General features: G+C 49.1%; 1 pseudogene; it reads right to left on the reverse strand.

The window, feature by feature from the left end:
* Nucleotides 1–22,315, reverse strand: part of LOC121538937 — a 28,433-nt pseudogene extending 6,118 nt beyond the window's left edge.
* Nucleotides 22,316–22,331: the final 16 nt, after the last annotated feature.

Here is a 22,331-nt window from a genome sequence, read left to right on the forward strand (position 1 = left end):
CTGTCCTATCTCAACGCTCGGGCGCGCCACCCAAGCTCCGCCCCTGTGCGTTCTTCTCCAAGAAGCTCAGCCTGGCAGAGCAGAACTACGACGTTGGTGATTGGGAGCTGTTGGCTGTTGTCAGAGCCCTGACTGTGTGGAGGTACTGTTGTGGAAAATCATCACTATACTTATTAAAAATCAAAGTTCTTCCAAAGTTTTTGTAGAATCAAGATAGACTTTATTACACAGAGTAATGGAAGCCGAGATGGTGTGCAGAGCACCTCCCATCTACCTCTCAGCTCTCCGTTTATATAGTCATATTCACATACATCTTAGTTTAAAGCCCCTCCCTCTTCGGTTCCCTAGTAATACAATCAATCCAGCCCTTATCATGCAAAAACACTCATGTTCAGTTTAAACTCTGTTCAACCCCGGCTCTCCCTGGCTTGATCTGAAGATTGATTGTTGGACATGACAGGTCCACACTAATCTTTCAAACATACCCAAACCCATTCCTCTCTTCCCTCCCGTCATGCTGTAATTACTCATGATTAGTCTAGACTCTGTTCAATTCTGGCGCCGCTCTCTCTCTACTTTGTTTGAGGAGAGATGCATTAGGCAACAGTCTGGTTTCAGTCTCTGATAAGGTAGGACAGCCATGGATTAGGTAAGAGCGAGCAATTCGACCCTAGGTCATATCCCCACTTCACACACACGCAAACCCCGTGAAAGGAACCATTCAAGTTCTTGCCTAGCAACAGAGAATCCTGACTATATGTTCGTCACGTCTGTGATTTAACTTTGTTTATCCAATAGTTTACAAAAAAATCTTCATCAGTACTGGCTCGAGGGGGCGAAACAGCCTTTCCTCGTCTGGACGAACCACCGTAACCTGGAGTACATCCGGGCAGCGAGGAGGCTGAACCCTCGCCAGGCCAGGTGGGCCCTATTCTTCACCCGGTTTGATTTGACACTGTCTTACATCCCGGGTACGAAGAACGTGAAGGCAGACGCACTGTCACGGCTGTACGACACAGAGGAGAGGCCAATAGACAACACCCCCATACTCCCGGACTCCTGCATTGTGGCGCCGGTAGTATGGGCGATGGACGCAGACATATAGCGGGCGTTACGCACAGAGCCATCTCCACCTCAATGCCCAGCTGGGCTGCAGTACGTGCCGTCTCTTGTACGTGACCATCTAATCTATTGGGCACACACGTCCCCCTCCTCTGGTCACCCAGGTATCGGCCATACTGTGCGCTGCCTGACCGGAAAGTACTGGTGGCCTACCTTGGCTAAGGACGTGAGGGTGTATGTCTCCTCCTGCTCGGTGTGCGCCCAGAGCAAGGCACCTAGGCACCTCCCAGTGGGTAAGTTACAGCCCTTACCAGTTCCACAACGGCCATGGTCCCACCTGTGTGTTGACTTTCTCACTGATCTTCCCCTCTCTCAGGGTAACACCACCATCCTGGTCGTTGTGGACCGCTTTTCAAAAGCCTGCCGCCTCCTTCCTCTGCCCGGTCTCCCCACGGCCCTGCAGACTGGAGAGGCCCTGTTTACTCACATCTTCCGGCACTACGGGGTGCCAGAGGACATAGTGTCTGACCGGGGTCCCCAGTTCACATCTAGGGTCTGGAAGGCGTCCATGGAACGTCTGGGGGTCCTCTGGGTTTCACCCGGAGTCTAATGGGCAGGTGGAACGGGTGAATCAGGATGTGGGTAGGTTCCTGCGGTCCTACTGCCAGGACCGGCCGAGGGAGTGGTCGGTGTTCTTGCCATGGGCCGAATATGCCCATAATTCTCTCCTCCACTCCTCCACTAACCTATCGCCATTTCAATGTGTTTAAGGTTATCAGCCGGTTCTGGCACCGTGGCATCAGAGCCAGACCGAAGCTCCTGCGGTGTATGACTGGTTTCGGCGTGCAGAGGAGACGTGGAACGCTGCTCACGTCCACCACCAGCGCACGTGCGTCGCCAGAAGGCCAACGTTGACCGCCACCGCAGTGAGGCCCCAGTTTTTGTACCGGGTGATCGGGTGTGGCTCTCGACCGGAATCTGCCCCTCCGCCTGCCCTGCCGGAAGCTGAGCCTGCGGTTTGTGGGGCCGTTCAAAGTCCTGAGGAGAATAAACAAGGTTACCTATAGGTTACTACTCCCTCCAGATTACCGTATTAACCCCTAGTTTCATGTGTCTCTCCTCAGGCCGGTGGTGACTGGTCTGCTCCAGGAGTCTGAGGTGCAGGAGGTCCCTCCGCCCCCTTTGGACATCGAGGGGGCCCCGGCGTACTCCGTCCATTCCATCCTGGATTCGAGGCATCGGATGGGGGGCCTTCAGTACCTCGTGGATTGGGAGGGGTACTGTCCAGAGGAGCGGTGCTGGGTCCCGGTGGGGGATATCCTCAATCCCTCCCTGTTGCGGGATTTCCACCATAGCCAACTGGCTCGCCCTGCTCCGCGTCCTCCTGGATGTCCCCGAGGCCTTTGTCGGCGCGCTGCTGGAGCTGCGCGTCAAGGGGGGGGGGGGTACTGTCACAACTTCCTCCAAAGCTACCTCCTCTCCTTGTTCGGGCAGGCTTTGACGTTCGTCGTCACCGGCCTTCTAGCCACTGCCGCTCCTCATCTCATCATTCCATTGGTTTTGTCTTGTTTATTACACACACCTGGTTCATATCCCCTCATCAGTACCTGTATAAGTGTTCCCTCTGCCCCCTTGTCTTTGTGTGTGATTGTTTATTGTGGAGGATAGTGAAGCTCGGTGGAGCTCCGTGTATTTTGTATCGCCAGGATATTTCCTTGTGTGCCGTGTATTTTCCAGTGCGCCTGTTTTGCGCACTGTAGTGTTTTGACGCATTACTGCGTAACTCTGTATTAACGGAATAAAGCCTGTTATTCTGTGATTTACCCTCCTGCGCCTGACTCCTTCGACATCACCTCATCACAGACGAAAAATTACCCTTTCTAGTTATTATTATTATTATTATTATTATTATTATTATTATTTATATGAACTGACCAGACGCCAGGTGTGATGCTGTCGTTCTGGGCACTCCATGTGATGGTGTTGTAGATGGCCTCTCCATTGACCACCAGCCACTGACCCATCTGCCTCAGACGCTCCTCAAAGATGGGGGCGATATGTCCGTTGTGCGTAGGTCCGATGTTCATCAGCAGGTTCCCTCCACACTGTCTCCACCAACGTCTGAATCACTCAGGACACAAGTATGCATTCATTAAGCCTTTATGACAGCTATATGAAATATTATAACATCTTCCATAGGTAGGCATGCAGCTGACCTTGCGCTGCTAAATTTTGTTGCGTAGTTTAATTGTGTGGGGCTGGAAAAGTAACCACATTTCAGTCTCCCCAATACCAAATACATGTCCTACTGTAGTGTACAATTATTCTGTATAGAAGAGAAGAATGAAGCCAAGCAAGTCATGCTGTAGAGTAGAGCATTTAGGTTACCCAAAAAACACAGTTGTAAAGTGTTACACAAGAAACACACGGGACAAGCAGCGATTTCAAAAACAAGTCAAAAGACTGAGTGCATGCTATGGTATATTTATGCTGTTTATGAGTTATACTAAATAATATACAAACAAAATAATGACTGATTCAGCTGCAAAAAAAGTTTGTTATGGTAGTGGAATAACTTTTGTGATCTAAAAGGATGAGTCTCCTGTTTACCATAAAACTAAAGTGCTATCCGAACCATTTAAAACTGGAAGCTTTGTCTACTGAAAAGCAGTTCTCCCATTTGTGTTTGAGCAGGTGTCCGGGCTGGTAGCGATCAGCGCAGGTGTAGTAGGCTCCATGGGTACAGATACTGCTGTAACCCCAACAATCATTGGTCACCACGGTCTCACCACAGTCTCTCGCACTAGGCTATGCCAATATTGTACCAGTGTTGCAAATGATGAAGCATGTGATGTTTATACTGTTGGTGCATACAGCATACTCCATGGCACTGACACTTTAAATAGACCTACAGTGCCTTGCAAAAGTATTCATCCCCCTTGGTGTTTTTCCTATTTTGTTGCATTACAACCTGTAATTTAAATGGATGTTTATTTGGATTTCATATAATGGACATACACAAAATAGTCCAAATTGGTGAAGTGAAATGAAAGAAATAACTTGTTTCAAAAACATTTTAAAAATAAATAACAGAAAAGTGGTGCAAGCATATGTATTCACCCCCTTTGCTATGAAGCCCCTACATAAGATCTGGTGCAACCAATTATCTTCAGAAGTCACATAATTAGTTAAATAAAGTCCACCTGTGTGCAATCTAAGTATCACATGATCTGTCACATGATCTCAGTATATATACACCTGTTCTGAAAGGCCCCAGAGTCTGCAACATCACTAAGCAAGGGGCACCACCAAGCAAGCGGCACCATGAAGACCAAGGAGCTCTCCAAACAGGTCAGGGACAAAGTTGTGGAGAAGTACAGATCAGGGTTGGATTATAAAAAAATATCAGAAACTTTGAACATTCCACGGAGCCCCATTAAATCAACTATTTAAAAAATTGAAAGAATATGGCACCACAACAAACCTGCCAAGAGAGGGCCGCCCACCAAAACTCACGGACCAGGCAAGGAGGGCATTAATCAGAGAGGCAACGAAGAGACCAAAGATAACCATGAAAGAGCTGCAAAGCTCCACAGCGGAGATTGGAGTATCTGTCCATAGGACCACTTTAAGCCGTACACTCCACAGAGCTGGGCTTTAAGGAAGAGTGACCAGAAAAAAGCCATTGCTTAAAGAAAATAATAAGCAAACACGTTTGGTGTTCGCCAAAAGGCATGTGGGAGACTCCCCAAACATATGGAAGAAGGTACTCTGGTCAGAAGAGACTAAAGTTGAGCTTTTTGGCCATCAAGGAAAACGCTATGTCTGGCGCAAACCCAACACCTCTCATCACCCCGAGAACACCATCCCCACAGTGAAGCATGGTGGTGGCAGCATCATGCAGTGGGGATGTTTTTCCATCGGCAGGGACTGGGAAACTGGTCAGAATTTAAGGAATGATGGATGGCGCTATATACAGGGAAATTCTTGAGGGAAACCTGTTTCAGTCTTCCAGAGATTTGAGACTGGGACGGAGGTTCACCTTCCAGCAGGACAATGACCCTAAGCATAGTGCTAAAGCGAGTGAGTGGCTTAAGGGGAAACATTTAAATGTCTTGGAATGGCCTAGTCAAAGCCCAGACCTCAATCCAATTGAGAATCTGTGGTATGACTTAAAGTTTGCTGTACACCAGCGGAACCCATCCAACTTGAAGGAGCTGGAGCAGTTTTGCCTTGAAGAATGGGCAAAAATCCCAGTGGCTAGACGTGCCAAGCTTATAGAGACATACCCCAAGAGACTTGCAGCTGTAATTGCTGCAAAAGGTGGTTCTACAAAGTATTTGTGACACATACTGAGTATACGAAGAGGCAGGACGCAGATGCAGGAATTAACAAGGTCAAGGTTTACTTAACAATGAGCAAGAGAAATAACAAAGATTGAGTAAACGACACGAAGCTTAACAATCACACACAACATCATCCAGAACAGTCCAGGGCTAAATAGGGGTGGTGATGAGATGATGAGGTGCAGGTGCGCTGGAGGTGATTAGGGTGCGTTGGGTTTCCATTCCGGTGTTGCTGAGGTGGTGCGTTCAGACCGGTGGCTCAGTAGACCAGCGGCCGGAGGGGAGCAATGGGAGGAGACGTGACAGTACCCCCGGACACGCGGCTCCAGCTGCTGGACATCGCCGGCCAGGAGGACGACCCCGAGGACGAGGAGCGGGCCGGTCAGGGCGGTGACGGTGGAAGTCCCGAATTAGGTTGGGGTCCAGAACGTCCCCAGCCGGAACCCAGCTCCTCTCCTCAGGACCATACCCCCCCAGTCCACCAGGTACCCTCTGGAGATGGACATGGGTGGCTTCCCAGACCTGTCCGGCCTTGTGGAACCACTCGTCGACAGCGGGCGCATCGGTCTGGCTGGGTGTCAAAGGGGCCAGGGCCGGCTGGTACCCCAGGACGCAGTGGAAGGGAGTGAGCCCCGTGGAGGAGTGAACGAGGGGGTTCTGGGAATATTCTGCCCAGGGAAGAAACCTTGCCCACTCACCCTGACGGTCCTGACAGTGGCAATGAAGAAACCTCCCCAGCTCCTGGTTCATGCGCTCCACCTGCCCATTCGACTGAAGCCTATACCCGGAAGTGAGGCAGGCCATGGCCCCGATCTTCTCCAGGATAGCCTTCCACACACTGGATGTGAATTGGGGGCCACGGTCAGAGACTATGTCCCCCGGAAGTCCATAATGCCGGAAGACCTGTTGGAACAGGACCTCAGCGACCTGGAGAGCAGAAGGAAGACCAGCTAGTGGCAAAAAACTGCATGATTTGGAGAACCGATCTACGACCACCATGACTGTGGTGAAGCCGTCAGAATCAAATCAAATGTTATTTGTCACATACATGTGTTTAGCAGATGTTATAGCAGGTGTAGCGAAATGCTTGTGCTTCTAGCTCCGACAGTGCAGTAATATCTAACAATTTCACAACATATACCCAATACACACACATCTAGTAAGGAATGGAATTTAAGAATATATACATATATGGACAAGCAATGACAGAGCGGCATGGACTAAGATACAGTAGAATATTATAGAATAGAATGCAGTATATACATATGAGATGAGTAGTGCAAGATATGTAAACATTATTAACGTGACTAGTGTTCCATTTCTTAAAGTGGCCAGTGATTTCAATAGGCAGCAGCAGCCTCTAATGTACTAGTGATGGCTATTTAACAGTCTGATGGCCTTGAGATAGAAGCTGTTTTTCATTCACTCGGTCCCAGCTTTGATGCACCTGTACTGACCTCGCCTTCTGGATGATAGCGGGGTGAACAGGCAGTGGCTCGGGGGGTTGATGTCCTTAATTATCTTTTTGGCCTTCCTGTGACATCGGGTGTTTGTATGTGTCTTGGAGGACGGGTAGTTTACCCCTGGTAATGCGTTTGGCAGACCGCACCACCCTCTGGAGAGCCCTGTGGTTGTGGGCGGTGCAGTTGCCGTACCAGGCGTTGATACAGCCCGACAGGATGCTCTCAATTGTGCATCTGTAAAAGTTTGTGAGGGTTTTAGGTGCTAAGCCGAATTCCTTCAGCCTCCTGAGGTTGAAGAGGCTCTGTTGCGCCTTCTTCACCACACTGTCTGCGTGGGTGGACCATTTCAGTTTGTCGGTGATGTGTACGCCAAGGAACTTGAAGCTTTCCACCTTCTCCATGCTGTCCTGTCGATGTGGATAGGGGGGTGCACCCTCTGCTGTTTCCTGAAGTCCACCATCATCTCCTTTGTTTTGTTGATGTTGAGTGAGAGGTTATTTTCCTGGCACCACACTCCCAGAACCCTCACCTCCTCCCTGTAGGCGGTCTTGTCATTGTTGGTAATCAAGCTTACCACTGTTGTGTCGTCTGCAAACTTGATGATTGAGTTGGAGGCGTGCTTGGCCACGCAGTCATGGGTGAACAGGGAGTACAGGAGGGGGCTGAGCACACACCCTTGTGGGGCCCCAGTGTTGAGGATCAGCGAAGTGGAGATGTTGTTTCCTAACTTCACCACCTGGGGGCGGCCCGTCAGGAAGTCCAGGACCCAGTTGCACAGGGCGGGGTTCAGACCCAGGGCCTCAAGCTTAATGATGAGCTTGGAGGGTACTATGGTGTTGAATGCTGAGCTATAGTCAATGAACAGCATTCTAACATAGGTATTCCTATTGTCCAGATGGGATAGGGCAGTGTGCAGTGTGATGGCAATTGCATCGTCTGTGGATCTATTGGGGCGGTAAGCAAATTGAAGTGGGTCTAGGGTGACAGGTAAGGTAGAGGTGATATGATCCTTGACTAGTCTCTCAAAGCACTTCATGATGACAGAGGTGAGTGCTACAGGGCGATAGTCATTTAGTTCAGTTACCTTTGCTTTCTTGGGTACAGGAACAATGGTGGCCATCTTGAAGCATGTGGGAACAGCAGACTGGGAAAAAGGGAGAGATTGAATATGTCCATAAAACACACAAGCCAGCTGGTCTGCGCATGCTCTGAGGACGCGGCTAGGGATGCCGTCCGGGCCGCAGCCTTGCAGGGGTTAACATGCTTAAATGTATTAATCACGTCGGCCATGGAGAAGGAGAGGCCACAGTCCTTGGTAGTGGGCCTCATCAGTGGCACTTTGTTATCCTCAAAGCGGGCGAAGGTGTTTAACTTGTCTGGAAGTGAGACGTCGGTGTCGGTGACGTGGCAGGTTTTCTTTTTGTAGTCCGTGATTGTCTCTAGACCCTGCCACATACATCTTGTGTCTGAGCCATTGAATTGCGACTCCACTTTGTCTCTATACTGACGTTTTGCCAGTTTAATTGCCTTGCAGAGTGAGTAGCTACACTGTTTGCATTCTGCCATATTCCCAGTCACCTTGCCATGGTTGAATGCGGTGGTTCACGCTTTTAGATTTGCGCGAATGCTGCTGTCTATCCACGGTTTCTGGTTAGGGTAGGTTTTAATAGTCACAGTGTGCACAACATCACCTATACACTTCCTGATAAACTCAGTCACTGTTTCAGTGTATTTGTCTAAATTATTTTCGGAAGCTACCCGGAACATATCCCAGTCCCCGTGATCAAAACAATCTTGAAGCATGGATTCCGATTGGTCAGACCAGCGTTGAATAGTCCTTAGCACGGGTACTTCCTGTTTGAGTTTCTGCCTATAGGAACGGAGAAGCAAAGTCGTGGTCAGATTTGCCGAAAGGAGGGTGGGGGAGGGCCTTATAACCATCCCGGAAGTTTGAATAGCAATGGTCGAGGATTTTAGCAGCGCGAGTACAACAGTCGATATGTTGATAGAACTTCGGCAGCCTAGTCCTCAAATTTGCTTTGTTAAAATCCCCGTCTACAATAAATGCAGCCACAGGATATGTGGTTTCCAGTGTTCATAAAGTCCAGTTAAGTTCTTTGAGGGCCGTCGTGGTATCGGCTTGAGGTGGGATATACACGGCCGTGACTATAACCAAAGAAAATTCTCTTGGGAGAAAATACGGTCGGCATTTGATTGTGAGATATTCTAGGTCGGGTGAACAGAACGACTCGAGTTCCTGTATGTTACTACAATTACATAATGAGTCGTTAATCATGAAACACACCTCCGCCCTTCTGCTTCCCGGAGAGATATTTATTCCTGTCTGCGCGATGAACTGAGAACCCATCTGGCTGGACCGATTTTGACAGAATATCCCAAGAAAGCCATGTTTCCGTGAAACAGAGTATGTTACAGGCCTTGATGTCTCTCTGGAAAGAAATCCTTGCCCGTAGTTCGTCGACTTTGTTAACCAAAGATTGAACACTAGCGAGTAGGATACTTGGAAGTGGTGGGTGGTGTGCGCGCCTCCTAAGTCGAACCAGCAGGCCGCTCCGAGTCCCTCTCCTCCGCCGGCGATGTTTTGGGTCAGCCGCTGGAATCAGTTCAGTTGTCCTGGGGAGTGCAAACTAAGGATCTGCTTCGGGAAAGTCGTATTCCTGGTCGTAATGCTGGTGAGTTACCGCCGCTCTGATATCCAATAGTTTTTCCTGGCTGTATGTAATGATGCAAAACACTTTCTGAGCTAATAATGTAAAAAAGAATACATAAAGAACAAAATACTGCAAAGTTTCCTAAGAGCTAGTCGCGAGGCCGCCATCTTCATGTCTATGGACAGGTGTGACCAAGGTCGCTGAGGCACTGGGAGAGGAACTAGTTTGTCTGCCGCGGCGTTCCGAGGTGTCTTTGTTTTGGGCACATACAGAACAGGAGTTGACGTAGCGGGAGACATCAGATGCCAAGGTGGGCCACCAGTATTTTTGGGCTAGAGAATGCAGGACGCGCATAATACCAGAGTGCCCTGCCTTAAGGGTGGTGTGCCATCAGATCAGCAGGCGGTCACGGACACTGGTGGGTACATTCACGCGCCCCGGAGGGGCGTTGGCTGGCGCTGGGTCCTCCTGAGCCGCCAGGCGGATGTCTTCGTCCACATCCCAAACGACAGGAGCAACGATGAGAGACGAGGGCAGGATAGGACCCCCCAGATCCTTCCTTTCTCCGGTATGGTGCATCCTGGAGAGTGCGTCGGCCTTCACATTCTCGGATCCTGGGCGGTAGGATAGAATGAATTGGAAGCGAGTGAGAAATTGGGCCCACCTGGCTTGACGAGAGTTCATCCGTTTCATTGCCAGTATGTGCTCCAAATTCCAGTGGTCAGTAAGAATCCGGAATGGATGGACTGTGCCCTCCAGCCAGTGTCTCCATTCCTCCAGAGCGAGGACCACCGCCAACAGCTCCCTGTCTCCAACTCCATAGTTCCTCTCTGTGGGGGTAAGCTTTTTAGAGAAAAAGGCACAGGGATACATTTTCTCTGGCTTACCGTGCCGCTGGGAGAGGACCACACCCACGCCCTCCTCTGATGCATCCACCTCCAGGATGAAAGGACGAGAGGCTCCGGGAGGTGTTGGGAACGCCGTCTCTCTCTCTCAACATGTCGTCTAGACGGAGGGCGTGGTGATGAGGGTATCAAGGTTCATTTCTTCATCCTGACATGCGAGTTCCATCTTGATGTCCCATAAGCCTCTCCTGAAGGCCGTGCACAGAGCACGGTCATTCCAGCCGGAAGACGCAGCCACCGTGCGAAAGCTCAGAGCGTACTCGGACGTGGGCCCCTCTCTCTGTTGTAGATGGAGGAGACACTCACCCCCGTCCTTTCCCTCCGTGGGATGATCAAACACACCGCCCTGAACCTAGCGAGGAAGGTGAGGTAGGGAAGCGCCACTGCCTCCTCTCCTTCCCAGACTGCCGTGGCCCAATCCAGCGCCTTTCCTTTAAGAAGCGAAATCACCAGCGCTATCCTGGCTTGGTCAGATGGATATACCCCAGGCTGACGCGCCAGAGAAAGGGAAACTTGTAGCAGGAAGCCGCTACATTTAGTCGTTTTACCGTCATAGCGCTCCAGTAGGGCGAGGGTTCCCGCAGGAGTGGGTGAGAGCACGGGAACAGGTGGATTAAGGGCACTCGCCGCTCCCTGGTGGAACCGGAGTGCTGGGCAGATTATGCAGAGTTTGGAGCACTTCCTGCATGGTGGCGTTCAACTGGGCAAGCTGCTGCTGGTGCTGGTCGAGGCACTGAGAAACTCCTGCTGCATCCATTTTCGTTTGGTGTGTGATTCTGTGACGCGTACTGAGTATACGAAGAGGCAGGACGCAGACGCAGAAATTAACAAGGTCAAGGTTTACTTAACAATGAGAAAGAGAAATAACAAAGCTAGAGTAAACGACACAAAGCTTAACAATCACACACAACATCATCCAGAACAGTCCAGGGCTAAATAGGGGTGGTGATGAGATGATGAGATGATGAGGTGCAGGTGCGCTGGAGGTGATTAGGGTGCGTTGGGTTTCCATTCCGGTGTTGCCGAGGTGGTGCGCTTAGACCGGTGGCTCAGTAGACCGGCGAATCAGAGCGCCGGAGGGGAGCAACGGGAGGAGACGTGACAGTATTGACTTTGGGGGGGGGGGGGAATAGTTATGCACGCTCCAGTTTTCTGTTATTTTGTCTTATTTCTTGTTTTTCACAAGAAAAACTATTTTGCATCTTCAAAATGGTAGGCATGTTGTGTTAATGAAATGATACAAACCCCCCCAAAATCAATTTTAATTCCAGGTTGTAAGGCAACAAAATAGGAAAAATGCCAAGGGGGTGAATACTTTCGCAAGCCACTGTATAACTGCAAAGACATCTGTGTGGATTTCTATACATTTAGGGCCAGTTTCCCTGGAAACTGATTAAGCCTAGTCCTAGACTAAAAAGCATGTTGAATGGAGAATCTCCATTAAAAGTGCGTTCTAGTCCAGGACCAGACTTAATCTGTGTCCTAGCCCATAATGTCCCTACCTCTCATTGTAAAGGCAAGTGGATTTAGAACACTTATTGTATATTATTTCCCTAAACATATTACATCATATTTTATCTCTATGACTGTTCCCACTTTTGTTTGTGGATATGCTCTGACGGAGGTCGACTGACTGAAAGTTCAGCTACTATTAAAATAAATGTGCATCTGACTGGAAGTGTGCAGACTTTTTCTGCTTTCTCCAGTTTTGCATTTTGCCTCCAGCACCTTCACTAATAGGTTTTGGGAGTGCGGTAGATTCAGCCTATTATCTCTATGATTGTACTTCTAGTTGTACAGCCAAGCCAGGAATCCAATGCTGTGCCAGTATTTATCAGGAGCATCCCCGTCTCCATCGGACCACAGCAGCTCCGGCTTGTACTTGTTGATGATCTCATAGAGCTCAGGCAGCATCTTAGTGGTGGGGAAGAGGTTGGTAGTGAACAGGTTGGCAGCGTCCTGCGTGAAAAGCGGGTTAATCCACTCAAACAGAAAGTGGTACAGTCCCAGATGCAGGTCGCTGTGGGCTCGGAGTGCTCCAGCCACTTCTCCGACTAGGTCACGTTTAGGTCCCACGTCCACTGCTTTCCAGTTCCAGGAGTTCTCAGAACCCCACAGAGTGAAGCCTGCAGATAGGACAATAACAATGAACCACAAATACATTTTTATTGGCCTAATCACGTGGAATCATAAGAATGATTATTTTATTCAATAGAAGGCTACACCTTATTAGTGGAGCACGCATTGCACACACACACACACACACACACACACAGCCCACCTTCATGGTGTTTTGTGGTGAGGACAATATATTTAGCCCCGGATGAGGCAAAGATGTCAGTCCATTCTTTGGCATCAAAGGACTCAGCTGTAAACTGTGGGGCAAAGTCTTGATACTTGAAGTCTGGAAGATAGTTCTTCTGCATGAAGTCAACATAGGGCTTCATCTGCCGCTTCTGCCAATACCACCTGGAATAAACTTCCACACAAATTATTTTCAAAATATACACTAAATATACAAAAGCATGTGGACACCCCTTCAAATTAGTGGATTTGGCTATTTCAGCCACACCCGTTGCTGACAGGTGTATAGAAATCAAGCACACAGCCATGCACTCTCCATAGACAAACACTGGCAGTAGAATGGACTTACTGAAGAGCTCAGTGACATTCAATGTGGCACCGTCATAGGATGCTACCTTTCCAACAAGTCCGTTCGTCACATTTCTGCCCTGCTAGAGCTGCCCCGGTCAACTGTAAGTGCTGTTATTGTGAAGCGGCGCACAATTGTCCCAGCGTCGTCCAGGGTAGGGGAGGGAATGGCCGGCAGGGATGTAGCTCAGTTGGTAGAGCATGGCGTTGTGTGTTCGATTCCAACGGGGGGCCAGTATGAAAAAATAAATAATAATAATATATGTACTCACTAACTGTAAGTCACTCTGTATAAGAGCGTCTGCTAAATGACTAAAATGTAAAAATGTAAATGTAAGTGGAAACAAACTCACAGAACGGGACCGCTGAAGCGCGTAGTGTGTAACAATCGTCTGTCCTCGGTTTCAACACGAACTACCGAGTTCCAAACTGCCTCTGGAAGCAACGTCAGCACAAGAACTGTTGGTTGGGAGCTTCATGAAATGGGTTTCCATGGCCAAGCAGCCGCACACAAGCCTAAGATTACCATGTGCAAAGCTAAGCGTAGGCTGGAGTGGTGTAAAGCTCGCCGCCATTGGACTCTGGAGCAGTGGAAACGCGTTCTCTGGAGTGATGGATCACGCTTCACCATCTGGCAGTCCGACGGACAAATCTGGGTTTGGTGGATGCCAGGAGAACGCTACCTGCCCCAATGCATAGTGCCAACTGTAAAGTTTGGTGGAGGAGGAATAATGGTCTGGGGCTGTTTTTCATGGTTCAGGCTAGGACCATTAGTTCCAGTGAAGGGAAATCTTAACGCTACAGCATACAATGACATTCTAGACAATTCTGTGCTTCCAACTTTGTGGCACCAGTTTGGGGAAGGCCCTTTCCTGTTTCAGCATGACAATGCCCCCATGCACAAAGCGAGGTCCATACAGAAATGGTTTGTTGAGATCGGTGTGGAAGAACTTGACTGGCCTGCACAGGAGCCCTGACCTCAACCCCATCGAACACCTTTGGGATGAATTGGAACGCCGACTGCGAGCCAAGCCTAATCGCCCAAGTGCCCGACCTCACTAAAGCGCTTGTGGCTGAATGAAAGCAAGTTTCCGCAGCAATATTCCAACATCTAGTGGAAAGCCTTCCCAGAAGAGTGGAGGCTGTTATAGCAGCAAAGGGGGGACCAACTCCATATTAATGCCCATGATTTTGGAATGAGATGTTCGATGCAAGACTCCCACCCATAGCATGTGTCAAAGAAGTCATGTTGGGAACCACTGTCAAATTCTCCAAACATGTTTAATCAATCATGTGACACCTGTCCTTATTCTCTTTACATAAAGGGCTGTGAAAACAATTAACACAATATATTTGGGATGTAAACTATAAATATGAATCACTGTTGATCCATACTGTTCTGATTTAATGCGATGGATGTAGGGTCTTCTATGCCTTTCCCAGTCATGGAGGACAGAAACATGCAGCTGTGTACCTCACTGAAGACCACTCCTGAATTGGGGGTTGGTAGGATATTGTAGTAGTATATTCATTTTTCACAGGTTGGGTTAGGCATGATATTGAACAGTGACATGATATGTCAGACTTTTCAATGCCACTTTTGTCAATTTCTTTGACCCCAAAGGTGGTTAATTAACCCATATGACTTGTACTACTTTGATAGAGGGCTGAAAACCTCAGCCAAATGGGTTACAACTGACAATTTCTCACTAGATATCGCCTCTTACACAGATCACAGGTTAGGGTATATATTCCATGGCAGACTTTTCAATGCCACTTATCCCAACATATTAGACCCCAAAGGTAGCCAAGCTGTTTCTCGTACATACATAAAAATTATGGACATTTAAACAGAGTAATGGGAAAAATCGGGTGGTGCAAAACATTTTTTTAAAATGAGTAGTCGAGTGAATAAATAAAATCCCACTTTTGTATGTGCAATAGGCTATGAAAAGTATCTTAACGTGACCTTATGGTGAGATCGAGAGTGACAGATGTAATGATGAAGACAATTGGATATATTGTTTACATTCTTGAATTGAAGTTCTCTCTGTACACATATAATGGCTTTAAAAAACTACCCCAATATGAATAAAGAAAAATTCCATGGAAGGGCTTTGTATTCGAACACATCTATTCCCTGCTGTTAAGCAAGAGGGCTGATCTCATTACATCTTCCATGGTCTCAATAACATAAATGGATTAAGTTTTGACCAGTTCAAAGCACTGAAACTCTCCCCCAAAATACTGCCCTTTCAGGTTAGAATGTGGTTTAAACATCAAGGAGTAAAACTGTGGGTTAAGTGAGACCTCTGTGGGTTAACTGAGACCTCTGTGGATTAACTGAGACCTATTCTTAGTTTTTTGGGTAACAGCCCCCTCAACTGGAGACTCTGAAACAGAGAGACAGGGAGAGTTCCGGCCTAGACACACTGTGATCTTGGAAATCAAGGCTCTTTACGAAGTGAGAACTCTCATAGTTTTAGTAAGTGAGACACTTGTTTTGCTATTCCACTACATGTCATCCTAATTGGTCGTGTTGTGAGCCACTGGCCTGTGTGTTCCTCCTCAACCTTCTTACCCAGCAGCAGGTGTCTTCTACAGGGGCAGGGTGGTCTGGCTGGGAGCCTCCTGACTGGTCCCCAGCTGGAGATGCCTCATGTGGCATTAAACGCTTGCTGCAGGACCAAACACATTCCCATCAAAGACATACACATTTATAAATGATTCATTAACCATTACTAAACTAATTATAAACCCTTTATAAACCCCTTGTAAAGGGACCCTAATTGTAAAATGCCATTTTGCACCATGAAGCTCAAAATGTTACATGAAGTTATAATAGTTGATAGCAGGAGAATGCAGTAAGAGTAACCCACCCTTCTTCTTGATCTGGGCGCTGACAGACTCATGGATGTTCTTATCCAGGGCTGTCTCCAGCAATCCTGTGGTCCTCTGTAGCTCAGCTGGTAGAGCACGGCGCTTGTAACGATCCCCGGGACCACCCATACACAAAAAATGTATGCACGCATGACTGTAAGTCGCTTTGGATAAAAGCGTCTGCTAAATGGCATATTATTATATATTATCATCCTGAGGGAGTGAGAGAAACATGGCTCTGTGTGTGCGTTTGCTCACCAGAGAGGTAGAGGCAGCAGGTGGCTGTGTGTGTGTGTGTTTGTGACTGCGTGCAGGTGTGTGTGCGACTGCGTGTGTGTGTCTATATTACTACTAACCAGACACATTGAGGCTGCTGGATGTCTATAGGGTTACCACCACATGGTCCTGTAGATATGAATGTACAGTGTGTCTGTGTGTCTGTCTGTCTGTACTACAACCCACCAGAGACATGGAAGCGGCAGGATGACTGTAAGGGTACCACCACACGTTCCTTTAGAAATTGATGTACTGAACGAACAGCGCCACCAGCAGGTAGAGGAAGAGCAGGAGCTCAAACAGCAGGCTGCTGTCCAATGGGAAGTCAGGGATCCGGGAGTGACGGACAGGTTCCAGCATGATGATGGCCGAGAGGGGCGGGGCCGAGAGACCCACACAGTTTCTCCTCCTAGATGGAGGGGGACATACAGGTAGAGGGGTTAGTGTGTGTGTTTGTGGTGCAGTGTGAGTTGGCTACAGGAATAAGCCTAGGTGTCTGTAGCATGGTCATTGATTTGTGCTCTTGCCAAAGCCATTGCTGTCATTGTCAAGCCAAACATTTGGCATCACCATGAGTGACAAAGGAGTAGGCATGATGACACAAACAGACTGGGACTCAAGCTAAGGTCTGCAGCAGCTAAGAATGTGTGTGTGTGTGAGAGAGAGAGAGAGAGCATGTGGAAGAGCATGTTGTGGAGAGAACAGAACAGTGGAAGATATCTCTCCTCTTATCTGTGTTGCCATACCTTCTTACCCCTCAGGGGAAATATTTCAGACAAGGTAAATACTCTCTACTCCCCCTCAGTCACATGAATGATTTATCTGACTAACCTAACCTCTGCTATGTTAGAGAAGATGGGAGAGAATATTAAAAGACAGCTATCTTACATCACCGGTTAGAGCGTTGGGCCAGTAACCGAAAGGTCGCTGGTTCGAATCCTATAAGTCGCTCTGGATAAGAGCGTCTGCAAGGGGGTCGGATCAAATAGGCCTACACATTTAATTTCCCATGGAATGAGCCTTGCGTAAATAAGTAGCATGTTTGGGGAGGGGATGTTAAGCCTGCTTGTTGTAGTACAGTACTGTACCACGTCCGTGTGTGTGTGTATCTCTCTGTGTCATCTCCCCTCATCCATTCCACACCTGTTCCTGGGTCCGTTGCCATTGCTGAGGGTGGCTCCTACCAGTGTCTGTACGGCAGAGCAGAGCGGCGCAGCTGCTATTTACTCAGCCCTCTCCGGCCCCCGGGCATGGCCTGGCACGGGCACCACCTCAACACAGCCACTCCTCCAGCCTATGACTCTCCACCTAGACCAGCACCAATAGACCACCACCACCTCGCAGCCAGGCCACTGGGGAAATAACAACAGAAGACAACATCGTCAATGCAACAATAACAACAGGCCACTACAGAGATTGTCACGATCGTCTAATGAGGGAGACCAAAGCGCAGCGCGTTGAGCGAACATGACTTTATTTAATTAAAGCCTAACACGAAAACCACAAAACAAATGACGATACGTGAAGTCCACAGTGACAATGACTGTACAGGAACAAAAACCCACAACCACAAGGTGAACACAGACAGTTTAAATATGGCTCCCAATCAGAGATAACGAGCCGACAGCTGACACTCGTTACCTCCGATTGGGAGTCACTTGACCAAACAAGGAAAACACAACCAATGACAACCCAACCACACAAAACACAACCAAACGAACACACCCTGGCTCAAAATACAAAGTCCCGGAGCCAGAGCGTGACAGTACCCCCCCCTAAAGGCGCGGATTGCGACCGCGCCTCAAAAACCCCAAACAGGGGAGGGCTGGGTGGGCATTACTCCTCGGAGGCGGCTCCGGCTCCGGGCTTGACCACCACCCTTCTTCAATCCCCCGTAGCGCCCCCGGTCCGATCTGACCCAGCTGGTAGGATCTGGACTGACGACGCGCACCCTGGCTTGGCGCGTGAGGCAGGAACGGACCGGACCTGGCTGACGATACGCACCCTAGGCTTGATGCGTGGGCCGGACGGGCCTCACCAGGCTGACGACTCGCATCCCCTGGCTTGGCGCGAGTAGCAGGAATGGGCTGGATCAGGCTGACGGCTCGCACCCTTGGCTTGGTGCGAGTAGCAGGGACGAGCTGAACCAGGCTGACGACTCGCACCCTTGGCTTGGTGCGAGTAGCAGGAACGGGCTGGACCAGGCCGACGACTCGTACCCCTGGCTTGGTGCGAGTAGCAGGAACGGGCTGGACCAGGCTGACGACTCGCACCCTTGGCTTGGTGCGAGTAGCAGGAACGGGCTGGACCAGGCTGACGACTCGCACCCTTGGCTTGGTGCGAGTAGCAGGAACAGGCCGGGCTGGGCTGGCGACGCACACCGTAGGCTTTGTGCGTAGAGCAGGGACAGGCCGGGCTGGGCTGGCAACGCACACCGTAGGCTTTGTGCGTAGAGCAGGAACAGGCCGGGCTGGGCTGGCGACGCACACCGTAGGCCTTGTGCGTAGAGCAGGAACAGGCCGGGCTGGGCTGGCGACGCACACCGTAGGCTTTGTGCGTAGAGCAGGGACAGGCCGGGCTGGGCTGGCAACGCACCCCGTAGGCTTGGTGCGTGGAGCAGGGATAGGCCGGGCTGGGCTGGCAACGCACCCCCGTAGGCTTGGTGCGTGGAGCAGGGATAGGCCGGGCTGGGCTGGCGACGCGCACCATTAACTTAGTGCGTGGAGCAGGGACAGGCCTCACCGGACTGTGGAGACGGATAGGAGACCTGGAATGAAGAGCGGCCACAACCCGTCCCAGGCTGAATGCCTACCTTCACACACTCTGTGTGAGGCATCCGCACAGGACGTACAGGGCTGTGTACCCGCATCGACATGACAGCACGTGATACTGGAGCAGGATATCCGGGACCGCGGAGAGGCATAGGAGACCACGAGCGTTGAGCCGGCACACTCCGTCCTGGCTGCATACCCCCCTTCGCACGACACGTGCGGGGTGCTCGCACAGGACGTACAGGACTGTGCCGGACCACTCGTGGCACCGTACGCTGCTCCGCATACCGCGGAACCTGCCCCGTCCCATGCTGCCATGCCTGAGCACGGGAAGTTGGTTCCGCTCTCCATCCCGGCCTCGCCAACCTGCCTTCTGGCCCCCAAAACCCGGTGGCCTCCTCTCCAAAATGCCCTGTGGCAGCCTCCTGCTGCCCAGTCGCCCATGCCGTGTGCCCCCCCCTAAAAAATTATTGGGGGTGCCTCTCGTCCTTCCGACGATGGCACTGCTGACGCCGCTGCTCCTCTCTCGCCAGGGCCTTAATCCTCCCCCAAGGTCCCTTGCCCCCGAGCATGTCCTCCCAGGACCACGATTTGCCCACCTGGGCCATCGCCAGCCTCTCCATCTCTTTTCCTGGCGCTTCCTCCCATGACCAGGCTGCCTGCTCCTGGACATGCTGCTTGGTCCTTTTACGGTGGGTTTTTCTGTCACGATCGTCTAATGAGGGAGTGGACCAAAGCGCAGCGCGTTGAGCGAACATTACTTTATTTAATTAAAGCCTAACACGAAAACCACAAAACAAATGACGATACGTGAAGTCCACAGTGACAATGACTGTACAGGAACAAAAACCCACAACCACAAGGTGAACACAGACAGTTTAAATATGGCTCCCAATCAGAGATAACGAGCCGACAGCTGACACTCGTTACCTCCGATTGGGAGTCACTTGACCAAACAAGGAAAACACAACCAATGACAACCCAACCACACAAAACACAACCAAACGAACACACCCTGGCTCAAAATACAAAGTCCCGGAGCCAGAGCGTGACAGAGATGGACAGAGAAGAAGTCAATAAAGGACAGGGTAATGTTCAGAAGGCACAACAAGTAAGAAAACACAGTGAAACAGGATGTAGAATACTTCCTGAACTTGTGCAATATCAAATGCTTGTTTAATGAACACAACCCAGCTTCAATAAAGAACATCAATAGAGGACAGCATCACCATGGCTGAGTTCAGTTGGATGACAATGTACACATTGAAGATAGTAGTAGGCCTAATGTAATGAATAGAGATTATATGATAAATTGCTAGACCTACTTGGCAGTGACACATAAGATAATATCTAAACAATGAATTTATATCTGAACTTTCGACAATAGAGTACCACAGTATGAGTCATAATACCCATAAAACCTAGCGTTCAAACAAGGAAATGGTTCCGATCGTTTTTCCACCATTCATTTTTTCCATAGGGGATTTTAGAAACACTTAAAATAATGGCTGTGTTTCATGTAAGCTTACCCTGGCTTGACGTTTTGATAACCGTATAAATCTCTAGGACAAGGTGACTTTATCAATATATCCACCTGTATTTGGGGCGGCAGGTAGCTTAGTGGTTAAGAGCGTTGTGCCAGTAACCGAAAGGTCGCTGTTTCTAATCCCCGAGCCGACTAGGTGAAAAATCTGTCGATGTGCCCTTGAGCAAGGCACTTAACACTAATTGCTCCTGTAAGTCGCTCTGGATAAGAGCGTCTGCTAAATGACCAATAATTATTATTTTATTTACCCACCAAAATGAAATGCTAATTAGCTGCTAATGTGGCTATCATAAAGAACTACAAATACCATGATGATCTGGACGAGACTGCCGAATCAAGGCAAAGGTAAGAATCTCTGGATTAACTATCTAATATTAGCTAAATTTAGTAATGAATAAATTGGCTTCATTTCTTTAAACTGACAATTCTGTGAACTGTCTTGTGCAAGTTTTAAATTGACACAATACCTGTTAGCAAAGGTGTCAGCTAGAGATGACTTGCAGGAGTTTGCATGAATTTGTAGTCTTGCATGATGTCTACTAAGATGCTAATTAGCATTTTCGAATTTGAGAGTAAATAGAGCCGAATATATTTATAAAAGTCACAGAGAGAGATTGACATGGTTATCAAAACTTCACGCCAGGGTAAGCCTACACGAAACACAGCCCTTATTTTAAGTATTTCTAAAATTCCCTATGGGAAAGGTGAATGGTGGAAAAACTATTGGAACCATTTCCCTGTTTGACCACTAGGTTTTATGGGTATGTTTCATTATATTGGATCATTCCAATATATTGGCATCACTTCACTGCGCAGGGATACATCCGAGGTGAGGATTTACAGATTTACTCCAGTGTACACCTGTGTCACGGCTTGGGTCCGCCCCTATATATAGACCCCATGGCCGTGACACACGTTCTCTTTCATTTTCTCGGCGGAAATCCGTATGGTTTGAAGTACAAACTTTCTGAAGTTCGCTTGGTAAATCACTGTTAAGTGTAATATATTGCGTGGAAGTATACTCACTGGCTGTTTGCAGCCTGGAGAAGCTGGCCACATGGCCAGCCCCTCCTCTTGAGTGCTCCACTCGCTGCGCGCGATTGATCTCTATCTTCTTCCCGTGGTTTGTCGTACTTGTGTTTCGTTAGCGTTACACTACGACTCCGTGTGCATCCATAAGTATGATGGCTCTTGCTGCACACACTGTAATTTACCTTACACAACTTGCTGACTGGCTTGTTCTATGTGTGTGTTGTGAATTGCTTTAATATGGTTCTCTGCTAATTACCATGCAGGGTTTTTTCTTGTTCTTTCCCCAGCAGAGTGTAAGAGTAACGTGGTGGGCTTTCCACTACGTTGAGACATTAACTTTGGAGTTCCTTAACAGAGTTACTCCATCATATTGTGCTGTTTTTGCTGCTTAGATATTAAACTGGCTAGGTAATATTGCAGTTGGCGTAAAACAAAAACAAATAAATCAAATCCATTACCTGGTTGCTGTTTTTTTGTCTGCCTGTTTTTCTCACACTGGTCTTCCCCGGTTTTTGCCCCGGACCGCTGGGACCACCTTGAACGGAGGGTGCATGCCCTGCATCAGGAGGTTGATAGCTTCCGTGGCGTCGACAGCTTTTCCCTGTTGGCCAGTGATAGGCTGTTCCTGGGGGACGATGCTGGCACTGTTCACCGCTGTGAGCGGGGCTAACAGGCTGACAGGCCATCAGAAGCCGGCAGCAGGGCTTCATCGCCCCCAGCGGCTCG

The sequence above is a fragment of the Coregonus clupeaformis genome, chromosome 25 (genome assembly GCF_020615455.1).
Source record: "Coregonus clupeaformis isolate EN_2021a chromosome 25, ASM2061545v1, whole genome shotgun sequence".
Classification (NCBI taxonomy): Eukaryota; Metazoa; Chordata; class Actinopteri; order Salmoniformes; family Salmonidae; genus Coregonus; species Coregonus clupeaformis.